We start from the raw sequence: 17,500 nt of genomic DNA on the forward strand, positions 1-17,500 counted from the left end.
TCTATGTTTAGCCCCTTGTGGGTAGTAAAGAAATAGGTATTTGAACTAGAAGCAGAGAGTGCCAAAATGTACACTGCAAGACGAGCGGATCCTGGGTAGCGATGATTAGGCTTTCAGTCTTCTTTTTAAGGTCACCTTGCTGAGCCACCGCCATGATGTTTCCTGGTCTTTTAAGTTGTTAGTTTTACAGTGGAACTGTAATTCCATGCAGCGTAGAGTTTCTTCTCTCGTTGGCTATTCGCGATCGGAATTCATTAGCACTTACAAGTTCATTGTTGGTAAATCCTTCTGCATTAGTAACATATCTTGTTTGTTGTTTACCAAATATTCCGTCACGTGCCTTCTTACACCGTTGATGCATTTCCGTACGCCAATCAGCCCACCTCCACCTTTACACTTCTTCGTGTAGAGTTTGTGTACATTCGTCTTATGATGAACAGCACCATTCAATATCATTGTCTTTCAGGTAGTACGACCCAGTTGCTTAAAATCCGCTCGTGTCCGTTTCAGAATGGGTACACTATAGCAGACTACAGCAACAGCCCATATGTTTATAGCAGTCACAAGCTTCCTTGAGTTGTGTTTTGACTGCAAGAGAAATTTGAGGTACTTCAAATATGCAGTGGTGACCTTGTCTTTCATTTCTCTGAGCAAGCTACTGTCCAGCTCCAAGATCTCAAAGTAATTGTACCCATCATCATCCGGGTCTTCCATTCGCTCTCCATTTGGCAATTCTATGCCCCTACAATCTTCTCCTAGTGGAGGCACATGGCCTAGTGGTTAGAGCAGCAGACTGGCGGTCGAGGGATCGCAGGTTCGAATCTCAGACCAGGCGATGTGTGTGGTGTTTATGAGCGAAACACCTAAGCTCCACGCGGCTCCGGCAGGATGTAACGGAGAACTTCTGCTGACTCTTTCGCCACAACTTTCTCTCACTCTTTCTTCCTGTATCTTGCAGTTCAGTTGCGACGCACCGGCGTCCCGTCCAGGTGGGGAACCTATACGCCAAGGAAACCGGGAAACCGGCCCTTATGAGCCAGACATGGCTCGAGAAGGAACAATCTTCTCCTCCACCCCATTTCAAAGTGAGCACCGCACACTTTGATATACAGAATCTCATCCCTATATCCTTCCTGTAATGTCTTCACAATCTCAACCAGCCTCGCTATTTCAGGCCTTGTTTTTGCGAGCAGTTTTAAATCATTCATGATAAGGAGGTGGTTATTATCTCATTACTATTTCCAAAAGTTTTAAACATAAATATCCGGTCATAGAGTTAACTGAAACATGCAACCAACATTCGAACTAATATAATCCCAAAATCCGAGGCGCAGAAATACATTTCTAAGAATCTCCTGTATTTTGGCTGCGGTGAAATGTTTGTGCCTGAAATGTAACGATGGCATTTTCTCTTGCCTCATCGTTAGAGACAATACATTCGATAGAGAAACGTTAAGGAAGAAAACCTACACACATATCATTAGTGAAATTGGCGATGTGACAATATACCTTAAGGGCAATCTGTGAAGTATTGGATTTTACGATGGAACTCATCCTTGTTTTTATTCTATCGCTTAGTTAGCGACTGCTTCTGTCCTTGGTAAAGGAAATGGACGTTTTAAAATTGTTATCATGAAATATACTGGTTGCACGAAAATACATATATACGCTGACATATGTGCCCATATGCACGCGTGTGTATGTGCATATGTGTGCTTGTATGTATGCATGAACATATATATGCGTAAACATATATGTGTATGTATATATACATATATATATATTGTATATATATATATAGATAGATAGATAGATACATATACATATATATATATATATTTATATATATACATACATAGCTATATATATATATATATATATACATACATACATGTATATATATATACATACATATATATGTATGTGTGTGTGTTAATAATGAAAGTAATAACAAAGCGTTGCTATGAATAATGTGTATGTAGAAATCATATTCAATATCTTTAATAAACATACATTTAATCTCACTGTTAAAATATAACCTGTGGATAAATCACAGGAACTTTAGCAGCTGAGAACGATGATGGTCGGCCTTGTTTCGTCTTTCTTCGGATTTTAAGAGATTGCTTCCTTCTCCACTCATCTACTGAAGTTACGAAGTATATCGTATGTTATTAAAATAAATTTTAAAAAAACGTAAACAATCTGATACTAACTTATAGGACATTATATTACGGTACAAGGTTGAAGGCGGGATTTACCTAATAGAAAATATACAAACACAACCTTGTTATGGATGAGAGTGTTCAATTTCCGGGTGATGTTTACACACCTTACTTCTGGTCGTTGTACTTATTTTGTTCGCGATTCGTCTTTTTTTTATTTTTTTGTCGATAGCAGCATAACAGTGTTGTATAAAAGATTATAAGATCATAAGATTATAATTATAAGATTTCTCGTCTTCAGATAACGATTGTGCGTGCAGCGTATAAAACTTTAAGAGCTCAAATTTATATATTAGAAAATTAACTGAATTTGTCCCAAAATATCGGAGAATTAAATGGATTTGTCTCAAAATATCCGGCAATAACGTGGCATTAACATTCAATAAGTTATACTAATATACATATTACAAGAATTATCGCTGTGCCATTGGTCTATTTATTTTGTGATCAAATGTGAGTCGATTTTGCACCAATGACAGATTTATTCTATGGAGTTAATTCTTTCTTTCTCATTCGATGTTTTAGGCACATATGCACTTCCTATTTGTTTTATATTTCCCACAAGTAGATGGATTTTCAGTTGCGTTGAATTCCAGAATCTCATTGCATCAGGTCAGGGATATAATATACTCATAATCACTTCTAATATTTCCACAGCTCTATGTCTTTTTTAGAGTTATTTAGTTCCATGATTTAGTAATAGCAGTAGCTTTAATATTGCACATTATCTCTGTTTATTTGCACTAATATTTGCATTAAGATGCACTTTGATGTGCGTCATGAGAAAATACATTTTTAGTACCTAAAAATGATTTTCTCATTTTGCACTTTGGTTTATTTACAGTAGCATTAATCCATATATTTGCTGAATAATGTATTTCTTAATAACTTATCGCTATGAGACTTAAATCTGGAAGATGAAATTAACTGACACCTTTCTCTAGTCTACCTCATAAGTTATGAAAATGCCATCTTTATACAATATCTTTGCTCTTTACTTCTCAATATTTTCGGGGAAGAACGGTTGGTTTGTTGTTGTTTTTGTGTTGCGTGTGGGTGTGGGTGTGTGTTTTTCTTTTTTCACATGAGTCAGTTTGAACAATACTAGTAAGCTACTCTAACGGGAAAAGAGTTCAATATCTGTTTCGCTAATGACGTGTATTTCATACAGGTTTAGAGTACCACAGGCAGAAAATCTAAGCATTGAGTGCGAGGTGTAAAATATTTATATTTGTTTTATTATTTGCTTATCAATCTCTTTTCTACATGAAAGTCTATTTCCTTCTGTATTTATGGTAATTTATACATTAATAACAGCTCTATATTTAAAGTTCTGCGCTCTACATTGCATAATCCGATTTTTGCTTTCTGATATATTTTCATTTGCATATTGTATAAATACACCTTCATACGTATGAGTATGCATGTACACACGCACACACACACACACACACACACACACAAAAGCAAACAAACATATAGCAAGATCCCTTCAAGTAATAAATAGCGGTCATGAATCGATCCGTTTTACAATGGGAATGAAAGAAAGGGCACTTCCTGTTTTGGATATCCTGATAAGCAGTTACAAACGATCTCTAACTGCAAGTACAGAGGCACCTACCAACATCCAAATTTTAGAGCTCTCCACCCATATCACATTCAATGTGGCCAGACGGATATATTCAATACTTACAGACACAGATTGGAGAGAGAAGTGACCGGTAGAACTCAGTATGTACCTTCAGAAACAAGTATACCACCAAAATTTAGTAAACATTCCATAACCAAAGCAAAAGAAATTCCGATTTCTGTCTTATTTAGATACTGTCGTATGTAGATGACCTCACAATGAGAGTAAAAACAAAGGCACAATACAAATATTCCATTGTGGGCAACCATATTTCTAGAAACCACAGCATATTATATTCGGCTGAAAGACATCTTTCAATTTTACATCAAGCACCAAATTTTCGAAAAATAGTTAAAGAATTAGATATTACCAATAGCAGAAGAAAACATCAAATTTTAAAAGGCTCTTAACAGAAGCAACATTCACATTGAATGGTGTAGGTAGGAAACCGCAGAGATCCTCGTTGTAAGGTGAATGAAATAATTGGACAGGGAGCAACTAAAAGATCGAAGAATGGGAAGGAACTGAAGGTTAATGCAAACATGAATTCCGAAGCAAATGTCTTATCTTTTGTATCATGCCTTCGATGCAATGACTATAATATCGGCAAAAAAAAAAAACGAAATAAATAAATTATATGAGAGTGCATCCAGAAACAAATCAAATACTCATCTTCTAGAAATTTTCATGGTGAGAATATCTAGACATTTTTGCAATGGAAAATTCGAAATATATCCTTTTTTTAATAATAAAGGAGAATAAAAGGCAAAACAAGAATACTTTATTTGAATTCTAAATCCCAGGCTAAGCAGGAAACAGTTTTCCGAAAAGAATTTCCTCAATACTGATTACCTTATAACACGTGTGTTTGAAAAACTGCACAGCGAAGGCGCTTACACACATAATACAAACACTTTCATCCAAAAGATTCATATCATTCCCTTCCAAAATACTTTTTAATAATATATAATTTTTCAGAAAATATTTCTTCACACACAACATATGCAATATATATATATATATATATATAGATATATATATATATATATATATATATATATATATATATATATATATATATAAAGACATATATGTATATATTATACATATATATGTATGTATATGCATGTATGCATGTGTATAATTGTTAGAGGACAACAAACGTTAAGGCAAGACAAACATCTAATAAAACCCATACTTTGTATTTATGTATGTATATATATATATATCCATAAATATGTATATATATATATATATGTGTGTGTGTGTGTGTGTGTGTGTGTGTGTGTGTGTGTGTGCGTGTGTATATATTTACATATATATATTTATATACACACATACACAGTTTATAAAAGACGGAGACAGGTATAGGAACAACAAGCAGGTGCATGAATCTAACACTCGGGAGAACTGGGAAAACCTTTTACATTTCGAGCCTACGCTCTTCGACAAAAATGATTAAGAGGGACGAAATGTGGAGAGAATGAAAAATAAAAACGGAGAGAGAAAAATATGCGAAGTTCAACGGTCCAACATGGCGAAATGACTGGAAAAAAAGAGGTTGAATGAAAGGGAGATAATAATACTAATACTACTACTATGAATAATAATAATAACGGTAAAGGTAATGGTGACTCCAACGAACGAAGATGCGCAAGTGTATGTATGTGTGTGAGAATAGTGTTCGTGAGTGCGTATGTGTGAATGGGGGTGAATGAGTCTAACGTGTGTGTATGTGTGTGCGTGTGAATGGGGCGAGTGAGTCTAAAGTGTGTATGTGTGTGTGCGTGTGTTGTGTGTGTAACAGTTGATGTATTCAGGCGCCATGTGTACATGTGTGTGTGTTTGTGTATCTGTGTGTATGTGTGCGTGACTATGTGCGTTGCGTGTATTTATAAGTGTTGTGTGCGTTTATGCGTGTTGCGTGTGTGTGTATATATTGTCTATGTTCAGGTACAATGTGCTTGTGTGGGTGTAAGAGTGTGCATGATGGTGTGCGGCGTCTATACTGAGTTAAACAGTGTGCGTGGTTGCTTGTATAGTGGTATGTGTGGTGACGCTGTTAAAGATTGTGTGGATAATGGTGTGTGGTGTGGCTGCTAAGAAGTGTTCGGTGCTAGTGTGTGTGGAGTAAGAAGGTATTTGCGGTTGTGAGTGTAATGGTGTGTGAAGTGAGTAATGAGTTGAATAGTGTGTATGGATGATTGTATAGTAGTGTGTGTGTGTGTGGTAAGGGTACCTAGATAGGCGATATGCAGTTGTACAGGTGGTGGGTGGTGCAGTTGGATGTGGGATGTGTGTGAGAATCTATGGAGGGTGGTTTCAGAGGAAGAGAGATGTCAGATGAAGGGATGAAATGAGTTGATCCCATGAGGTTGCAAAGGAACAAAAAGAGAAAATTAATTCCTGTTCACAGTGGAGGCGGGGGTCCGGGTAGCCCTTCTGCAGAGACAGTCCGAACACAGACAGATGCTGTAGCGAATGACCGGTAGAGCGGAAGTGGAGCGAGACTAGGGTGTCATTTCCAAGTCTAGTGTCTCGGAGGTGCTCCGCGAACCCGTCTGCCTATCAGTGTCCCATTTGATAATGTACGGGGAAGGACAGAGAGAGCAGGAGATGCAGATTACTAAAGGTGTGTGTATATATATATATATGTATATATAAAATTAAAATCAAAATGAGGGTGAAAAATTGGATATTAATTTGATAACATCAGTTTTAACACCAGTGGTCTAGCATATAAAAAAACTGGGATCTTTTCCTTTTGATGGACGGAATTTCTAGTTAACTAAACAGTTTGAAACTTCGTATACTGGTAGAATGTGTGAAAAGAAAACACTATTTTTACTTGGCTTTTTTTGAGAAAATTGTAATTTGTTAGTTTAACGTAGTTTAATTCTTCGAATTTTAACCAATGAATTGCCAGCATTTGAGCTGAAATCATTTGCTGCGTTATCGGATAAACAAACAAGGAGAAGCACGCTGCATACACACACACACATATATTCAGATACATACACACGTACAAACACATGCATATACATTTGCACAAGCACATAGTAATTAATATATAAGCACATAGTAATTAATATACAAGCACATAGTAATTAATATAGTAATAATATGTGTGTGCGTGTGTGTGTATGCGGCGTGCGTCTCCTTGTTTGTTTATCCGATAACGCAGCAAATGATTTCAGCTCAAATGCTGGCAATTCATTGGTTAAAATTCGAAGAATTAAACTACGTTAAACTTACAAATTACAATTTTTTGAAAAAAGCCAAGTGAAAGTAATGTTTTCTTTTCACACATTCTACCAGTATACAAAGTTTCAAATTGTTTAGTTAACTAGAAATTCCGTCCATCAAAAGGAAAAGATCAAAAAACTGAGATTCAGTAAATAGTATTTCATACATAAATATAAGAGAGAATTCTTTTAATCACTATGTGGAAACCCTTATGCTAGAAGAAGATCCACTATGGTCTTAACCACTAAGGATTGTTCTCCAGAAAATTTGTCTTGCTCGCTTACGTTTCTGGTGTGCTAAATTTTCTGGAGAACAATTCTTAGTGGTTAAGACCATAGAGGATTTTCTCCTAACATAAGGGTTTCCACATAGTGGTTAAAAAATTCCCTTATATTTATATATATAATGGACACTCCCGTCGAAGACAACGTATGAGCATTCAGTTTTTGCCGAACGACCTGCACAACTGATTTTTTTATAGTGATCAAATGTTCGTACCGCAAATAAGGTCACTTTCGTCATCCAATCGACGTTGTCTGAACAGGTGCACTGTGTACCACAAATCAGATGTCACAGTGATCGCAGAGCAACGTGAGATGAAGCGTTTTGCTCAAGAACACTCGGTCTAGGAATTGAAATCACAAGTTTATATATATAAGCTCTTAAACTCCTATTTCCTGATTAGGGTAAAAATAATTCTGCGAAACAAGATTTGGCTAAAAGTACAGTGTACCTCGAGAGGGTAATAAAAATACTTAAGATGAGAGACATGGATATATGGCACTACATCATTAAAATTATTTACAAAACCTTTATGCAAACATAACTAAAGATATAATTAATGACTCAAAATTATATTCCAAGATAGTTCTTTACAGCTGTTTCAAAAAATTCAGCGATCGTTTGATGTTTTAATGTGTATTACGTAAAGCAATGCGCTTACTGATGCAATAATACACATTAAACAAGTTTACGCTATTTAACTGTTATAATGAACGCATACGCATGAAACATTGAAGCGCCGATTTTCTTTCATGTGTGAAGATGATGATGATGATTATGTGTGTGTGTGTGGAATAGGTCTTGTATGGAGGTAGAAATACATAGCTTAAATGAAGATTCAATACACATGTAATAAAAATGAATATCTTTAAAAATCGCAAATATAAATGCGTGTATATGAGTGCATGTATGTATATTTATGTATATGTGTATGTATGTGTGCGCGAGTATATATGTTCATATGTATATATGTATGCATTTATTTATGTGTATATATATATATGTATATATATATGTATATATATATACATATGTGTGTGTTGTGTGTGTGATATATATGTGTGTGTTATATATGTATATATATGTATATGTGTGTGTGTATAAGCAGAATGTGAGAAAGGGAAAGAGGGAAAGAAAGTGAGAAATAGTGTGAAAGAGAAAGAGAGAATTATGAAAATACTATCTTAAATATTTGACCGTTTGATCAATTACTCGTTTCACAATCCATCAGAAGTGAGTACGGAGGGAGGGTCATGCCTAGGGTTTTGGATTTATCTTTTTGGTTTGTTTTCAATATATGTATACATTTTTTTAATATTCATTAATGTCTTTATTTTTTTGTTTTGATTTTTGCTTCTTTTTCTTTTTTTTGTTACAAAATTATGCTTAACAGATAAATGTTTCTTGAGACAAGCAAGATATGTGACTTTGGTTGGGAGATATCTAAAATTATAAAAAATAAGAAATATATTTTAGAAATAGAAAAAAAAGATACATAGCGCTATTCTATCTGGGACTAATATATTCAACATCTGTCATTATAGACATATATTTCTAAGAAATACCTCATAACAGATCTTCATGACCAGAATGTTTCAGCATTCAGATATTAATATATAATATGAATGACATCTTTGTCCACCACCATCTCTTCCACTCTGTTTCTCTCCCTTTCGTTTCCACAGTCCATCTCTCTCTCTCTCTCTCTCTCTCTCTCTCTCTCTCTCTCTCTCTCTCTCTCTCTCTCTCTCACCTCTTCGTTTGTCTCATTCTTTTTAGTTGTATCTGTCTAAATCGTCCAATTCCTCTTCATGACTGTTTCTATCTTTCTGACTTTGATATCTGAGGCTAGCTTCTTAGCCTTTAACTTTCTGTCGCACTTCTCTCTCTCACTCTCCTTCTCTCCCTCTCTCTCTCTCCCCTCATCTCTCTCTCTCTCCTCATCTCTCTCTCTCCTCATCTCTCTCTCCCTCTGTCAATATATTTCTCTCGCTTATTTCTTCTTATCTTTCTTTTCGTGAATCTTCTTGTCTCTATTTCCTTATCTATCATTAAAACTCTCACATTCTCTCTCTGTATCTCTCTCTCATTCTGTACTTCTCCCCTCTCTCTGTTTATCTCTCTATCGCTCTATCTATCTGTCTGTCTGTCTGTCTGTCTGTCTGTATGTCTGTCTATCTATCTATCTATCTATCTATCTATCTATCTATCTATCTATCCATCCATCCATCTATCTATATATCTATCTATCTATCTATCTATCTATCTATCTATCTATCTATCTATCTATCTATCTATCTATCTGTCTGTCTGTCTGTCTGTCTGTCTGTCTCTCTATCTATGTATCTATCTTTCTTCCTTTTTCTTTCTTTCTATCTCTTTATCTGTGTATCTGTCTATCTATTTATCCGTCTATATATCTATTTTTCTATCTACCTCTCTCCCTACTTCTCTCAAAATTTATTCTAACCCTCCTATCTCAACTATTTTCTGACGTTGTGATTATCACTGTATTTCTCCATCACTGAAACTCGTTACCTCCCTCTCTCTTACATCTATGTATCTATTTTATCCCTATCTTTACTTCCCTGTTCAACAATTACTTTCTATTTTATATTGATCAATATATATTGAAATTGAGAAGCAATTTCAAATCCCCAGTTATTATAGAACGGCAGAACGAAAATGTCCCCATTGAAATATATCATAGAGTAAGACAGGAACACTTGGTCCTATATATAAAACTAAATGGGAATATAAAGCGCCCTCTATTCCATCCAATTTGCATAAGGAATAAATTAATATGCTACAAAGATTGTTATATTTCATACCACTCCCTTTTGAAACCTTTAAATGATGGATATTTTCTTCCCCAAACCGCGCCAGCAAAATTTATTCATGATTTTATTCAAATACTACTCCACCGTTTCTCTCTCTCTCTTTCATGTATATACACATGTGTATGTGTGCATGTATAATATTATGTATATGTACAGATATATATATATTTATATATATATATATATATAAATAATATGTACGTGCACGCACACACCCCAACGTGTACATATTATTGAATGTGTTTGAGTATATATATGTGTGTGTGTATGCGCTTGTATCCGTGCGTGTGTAAATTATTTTAGATAGTAGTTCGATATATATAATATATATATATATATATATATATATAATATATATCGTATGTGTGTGTGCGTGAGTATATCTATATATATATAATATATATATATATATATATTATGTATATATATATATATATATAATATATGGCGGTGCCCCCAGCATGGCCACAGCTCATAGGCTGGAACTGGAATCAATCAATCAATCATTATCTATATATATATATATATAGTTATATATATATTATATATTTTATATACATATACATATATATATATATATATATATATATATATATATATACTCACACCACACATACACATGTATGTATGTATGTATGTATGAAATGAATATACATATCAAATATTTTCATTTCCCGTCATGGGTATTTATAAATTTACGTAGCTGTATTAGATCCATCAGTCAGGCAAACACTTGAGTGAGGGCGAGGTGGAAGGGAATGTCTATGGTGATGGTGGTGGTGGTAGTGGTGACGGTGATGCGTGGGAGGTATTAGTGATAAAGGAGGAAGGGAAGACAATCTAAGTTCCCGTCCCCGAGCAGTTTAGCTGGCTTGTTATTATTTCACACATTCCATCACTACTTGGCAACTCAGACAACGAATGAATGAACGAACAAATTGAGTGACAATTCTCTGCTGGAATAGCTTTTAGACGGTGACATTTAACGGATTACGTGAAACCGAGCACCTGACTTCTAAATAACACACATGATATTTAGTGTCAACTCAGCTCACAGGTGCCGTTGATGGGTTACCAGATACGAGATATAAAACAAAAACCATAACTACAACCAATTGACCATAATCGTTAGAACCTACATCCATCGCTCGCTTAGGTTTAAATGACCAAGAGGGATTATAGATGGGAGATGGCGCGATGTAAAACGGGAAATTAAGGTAAATGAATTAACAGATTTATGACCCCGGAATATGGATAAAGAAATAAAAACAGGCAATTCATCATCGTATACGTTGCTATCAATGGACAATTTCAGATATCACCGTTGTAATTGGATACGCGTACTAGGTAAATGTGACCTGAATTACGGTATAAATTGTTGATTCGAATACGTCCGAAAGAAAGATGGAGCCATCTTGCTCGGCAAATCATTTATTTATATGTATATACAATCAATGACTCTTCTTTCTTTCTCTCTCTCTCTCTCCTCTCTCTCTCTCTCCTCTCTCTCTCTCCTCTTCTTCTCCCTCACCCTATCTCCCTCTCACACAATCTCATTTTTATTCTCTCGCTTTCTCTGTATATATAAATATAAAGATATATATAAATATATATATATATATATATATATATATAGATAGATAGATACATAACATACATAATATACATAATACATACATACATACATACATATGATACACACACAAATAAAATACATATGCATATATATATATATATATAATATTATATAATATATATATATACATACAAAGTCAAATGCGATACATAAAATTAATATATATATATTATATATATATAATTAATATATATAATATATATATATATATAATATATATATAAGACTAGTATGTGTTTAAATATACGTGTGTGTTGTTGTCTGTAAATCTGTGTGTAAAAGTAAAACTAAATCATGGATTTCGTTGGTTTCAATTGAATCATCTACTCTTTGGAGTATGTGTCAGTGGGAAGTACACTTCAGGAAAAAACGATATGAGACACGATTGGCTCTTTTATTTACAGATATGAGGTGCAATCCAGAAATCTTGAGACTTTTTCAGGGGAGAGAGAGCGAGAGAGAAAGGGAAGAGGAGAGCGAGAGAGAGAGTGAGAGAGAGAGACGTTTGTTGATTTCAAAAAATTGCAGAACTCTAATCTCCTTTAAAGTAGGATTGCCTGGCTTCAATGCAGTTGTCGTAGCGCCACAGACACTTCATGAAGGCTCCATGGAAGTTATCCAATATGAAGGTGTCTAGGACTCTTGTCAAAGGCCCCTTTTATCTTTTTAATGTCTTCTAAACGACTGCCGCCGAGGTTTTACTTCAGTCTGGTGAAGAACCAAAAGTCTCTGAGAACAAGTTCTGAACTAGACGCAGTTATGATGCCCATCTCTGTCGTTGGTTACCCGGACGGAAACGTAACAAGGTGTGTATAATATACTGTGACAAACATTCTTTTCGAAGGGTGTATTCAAAGTGCTCTTACAGCTGTCCCCTTCACCCTGGAATAAAAATAGTTGGCGGAGCACTTTAATATATCTAGAACAATGTCTCCAAAAAATTCTAAAACCTCCTGAAATGCACCTCGTACAATCGACCTGACAATCATCTACGGAGTTTTTAAGAACTCAATTCCATCGACATGTCATGAGTCTACTCGAGTTGTGGTAAAACCTTTTATACCCTAGATGTCACACATTGTAAACGACCCCTAATGACGTGAGTGTATTTATGTATGTGTACGTACGTGTGCGACCTACACACATACGAATTGTATTTATGTGTGTATATTTATCATTTACTTGTTTCACTTATTAGATTGCGGCCGTGTTGGGGCATCACCTTGAAGAATCTTTAGTCGGATAAGTCTACCCTAGTTTATTTTTTCAGCTTGGTACTTATTCTATCAGTCCTTTTTACCGAATAGCTAGGTACAATGACACAATGACACAAAAACATACACACACAAATGTGTGTGCGTGTGTTTGTATGTATACATATTTATACGACGGGTTTCTAAGTTTCCGAGTACCAAATCTACTCAACACTTGCCCATATAGAGCACAACGCATTGAGTTCCCTAAGGATTTATAATACTGCTAAGACGATCCCATATATATATATATATATATATATATATATATATACATGTAAATATATGTGTGCATGTGTGCGTGTGTGTTTCTGTATATGTGTGTGTATGCATGTATGTATATGGTTACGCATATGTGTATGCCCTTGTATATTTACACATGTGTGTGAATGTATATATATAAGTGGGCGAAACTGTGTTGACATTCCAGACTCCGACTAAAGAGGCAATTGGCTGTGAATGATCAATGTATTTTGTTTTATCCTGTTTGCCGTCGTCGTGCTATCGTCCTTTTCCCGCATGTTCTGTTTTGACGGTTTCCGATTTTTGGGGGGGGTTTTTATGTTCTACCTTTGATATATATATATATGATATATATATATATATATATATATATAATGCAATACATACAATATAATATAATATATAATATAATATAAAATAATAGTATAATATATGATATATATAATATAAGCTAATACATCTGTTTGTTGTTTACACACCCGTCTTCGTCCTTTGTTTCTTTTTTAGTAAATTCTCACTATATCTATATATATATATAATCACACACACAAATGTATATAGGTGTTTGTGTGTGCGCGTGCATGCGTGTCAGTGCGTATGCGTGTATATTAGTTAATTTTCCACTTCACTACTGCCATGTCATGTCAGCTTCTCTGCTTAACGTGCTGATGTGTGATGTTATTTTGTCGAACGATCGTGTCGCCGACGCCATTATGATCCTAGTGTGTAACTATTTCTCATAGATTACTCATGTCATTTGGTAAGACAATAACCACATTCGGCTCGCATTGAAGCACTCCGTCGGTTACGACGACGAGGGTTCCGGTTGATCCGAATCAACGGAACAGCCTGCTCGTGAAATTAACGTGTAAGTGGCTGAGCACTCCACAGACACGTGCACCCTTAACGTAGTTCTCGGGGATATTCAGCGTGACACAGAGAGTGACAAGGCCGGCCCTTTGAAATACAGGTACAACGAAATAAGAAGAAAAAGTGAGTGAGAGAAAGTTGTGGTGAAAGAGGTACAGCAGGGATCACCACCATCCCTGCCGGGGCCTCGTGGAACTTTTATGTGTTTTCGCTCAATAAACACTCACAACGCCCGGTCTGGAATCGGAACCGCGATCCTATGACCGCGTGTCGCTTGCCCTAAACACTGGGCATTGCGCCTCACCGGCTCGCATTACTGATCCACTAAAAAAGATTTTAGCAGTCAACGTGGGAGTCTCTACCCGCAATGCTGGAAACAGCAACCAAAATCTCATTCAAAATACATCTAACTGTCTTGAAAAGATTATAGGACTTATCAAGTAACGTAACTCGGTGAAAACCATAGAATATGTAATGTTCACTTTGTTGGAAAACGTTTGAAGGTAGGCCTCGGTATGAGTCATCTTGGGCCTAAATAATAACAACATCAGCAACAACCACATCTCGCCATCACCAACACCAAAAACAACCACAATCACAACAACAATAATTAACAGATTTCAGTGTTCATGTGCCAAAGGGATAATATTTTGAAGTAAAATTCTTTGTCAATCTATTCGAGAATTCAATACAAAATAGATGTGTGTAAGATGATGATAGCTCAAATATTGACTTTATACAAGTTGTATAAAGGAATTCGAAGGATTTGGCTCAAGCACAGCCTGGTTCTAAAAGAAAAACAGTGATTAAACTGTTCCAGCTAGGTCTGTCCTGTTTTATTCGTAGTTGAAGAATGTCTGTATCTAATGTACTTTTTTAATATAGCAAGATATTATTGAGATGAAATTTGGCTGCTATTTCAAAACGGTGGAATGATTCAGTTGAAGCTCCTATTGGGCTCGATGTTAATGAGTCTATAACGGAATTATGCAACAGTCTCTGCTTCTCATTTCTCCAGGGGTTGTTTGAATATATGCCGCAAAGGAAGTGGTGAAGAGATGAAGTTTTTTTTCTGTTTTACGCGATTGAAATAGCTGTAGAGTAAAATTACTTATAAATGCTATGAGAAATTTTACGTTTTACTACACTTATTCTAAATATGTAGCTCTCAATTATCGTTTTAGTCGAATCTCTATATGCATGAAAGTGCGTTCCACAAAGATTTACTGCAGTGTAATAAGGTATTGTACTTCAACAATTTGTTCTTAAATAATGTTCTTAAACTGAGTTCTTAAATAATGTGGATATATCTAATGATGATTATGCTTCAATCCACTGTATAGACTAATGCCAGAATATTAAAACATTGTAAATAATTGAGAGATTTCAATTGCTTCGACCGACTAACCTTCATATTTATCTTACAATATACAGAGTGCTCTATCACATTTAGTTTATGTCCATTTACATATTGCAATTAAGATCCTGGGGTTGATGCTCTCTTTCCACTTTTGACATGATGCAATAAATACCAGTTGTTGTACTAGTGTCTCTACCACAATTCCACCATTTCTAAAACTTGTAGATTTGTGAAAATGAAAGAGACTAGATTATAATGGCGACAAAAACACAGAAACGCTAGTTTACTAAATTAAATATTTTGTTTGCCTCCCTTGACATTCTGAATTTAAATCCCAGAGGGACGAGCTTCGCCTTTCATTCTTCAGTGAGTCGATTAAATATGTATCAGTAATGCAACAAGGCCGAATAAAATCATTACAATGCCAAACTTAGAAATCGATATTGGACAAAGATCAAACCAGGAATCTCCTAATGGACTTACGTATACTGTAATTATTACAGTAAGACGACACAGTCATTCGTTCGACCAGTAAACAAGACAATAGAGTAGAAGACAAGCTAGATGATGCGCTCTTATGTGTGCTGTGTATAGAGAAGAGACGGAATAATCACGACTAGCAGGTCTTTGATCATATATGTCTACTAAATGAGCGCTGACACGAGGGTGGAGTTAATAACAAGCTTAATTTAATTTTATTAATGAAATTATTACCATATTTTCCGTCAAACAAGTCGAATTTTTTAGGCTAAAATTTAGTCAAAAAATGTTAGGTTGACTTATACACCAGGACACAGTTTAGAGGACCAAGTATTCGGTGTGAAATACAGCAGGATTTGGAAAGCTAGTAACGATGCTTAAATGCTCACATGTTTATATTATATACTGCATAGAGCTGTATGCAGGAAAGTACAGTATCAACATTACGGCAACCAGCTAGTATCATTGTTAGAACGTCGTAAAAAAAATGCTCTTCAATATTTCTCCCCACTCATTACTTTCTGAGCTCAAATTTCCGAGGTCGACTTTGCATTTCTTTCTTTTGGGACAGATAAAAGAAGTACCAGTCAAGTAACAGAATCCTCCTCTCCCCTCAGAACTACTGGCCGTGTACCGAAATTTAAAAAAGAATTTTATTGGTATTATAGCCAATATGAAAGCAGTAATCTGGCAGGATCGTTTGCACGCTGGACAAAATGCTTAGCGCTGTTTCGTTCATATTCACACTTTGAGTTCAAATTTCGCCGAGATTGACTTTGCTTTTCATCTTATCGGAATCAATGAAATAAGCACCAGCTGAACGCGTGGCCTAGTGATTAATGCGTTGCATTTACAATCGCCAGATCATGGGTTCGATCCCCTGACCGGGTGACGTGATGTGTTCTCGAACTAAACCCTTCGTTTCACGTTGCTCTAGAGCAGTCTGGGGACCGACATGCCAAGCAATAGACCCAACGTTTCCCCTGCCTGTCAGTTAATGTGACAAAACGTGGTTGAGTTTTTATTCGCACTCCGACCTCGCAAAATCCTCACCAGCAACGACGACCTAAGCAGACCTATTTCTTTACTACCCATAAGGGGCTAAACACAGAGAGGACAAACAAGGACAGACAAACGGATTAATCGATTATATCGACCCCAGTGTGTAACTGGTACTTATTTAATCGACCCCGAAAGGATGAAAGGCAAAGTCGACCTCGGCGGAATTTGAACTCAGAACGTAGTGGCAGACGAAATACTGCTAAGCATTTCGCCCGGCGTGCTAACGATTCTGCCAGCTCGCCAAGCATACCCTCGAGTTGGAGGGTTGCCACCTGAGTGGCTCAAAGATGTCATCCGCTAGAAGAGTAGAGAATCACCAACAAATGGTGGATGGAGCGAAGTGCTGTTACAGCGTATTCACACACATTTCACACTA

Source organism: Octopus sinensis, linkage group LG8 (genome assembly GCF_006345805.1).
Source record: "Octopus sinensis linkage group LG8, ASM634580v1, whole genome shotgun sequence".
NCBI classification, from domain to species: domain Eukaryota; kingdom Metazoa; phylum Mollusca; class Cephalopoda; order Octopoda; family Octopodidae; genus Octopus; species Octopus sinensis.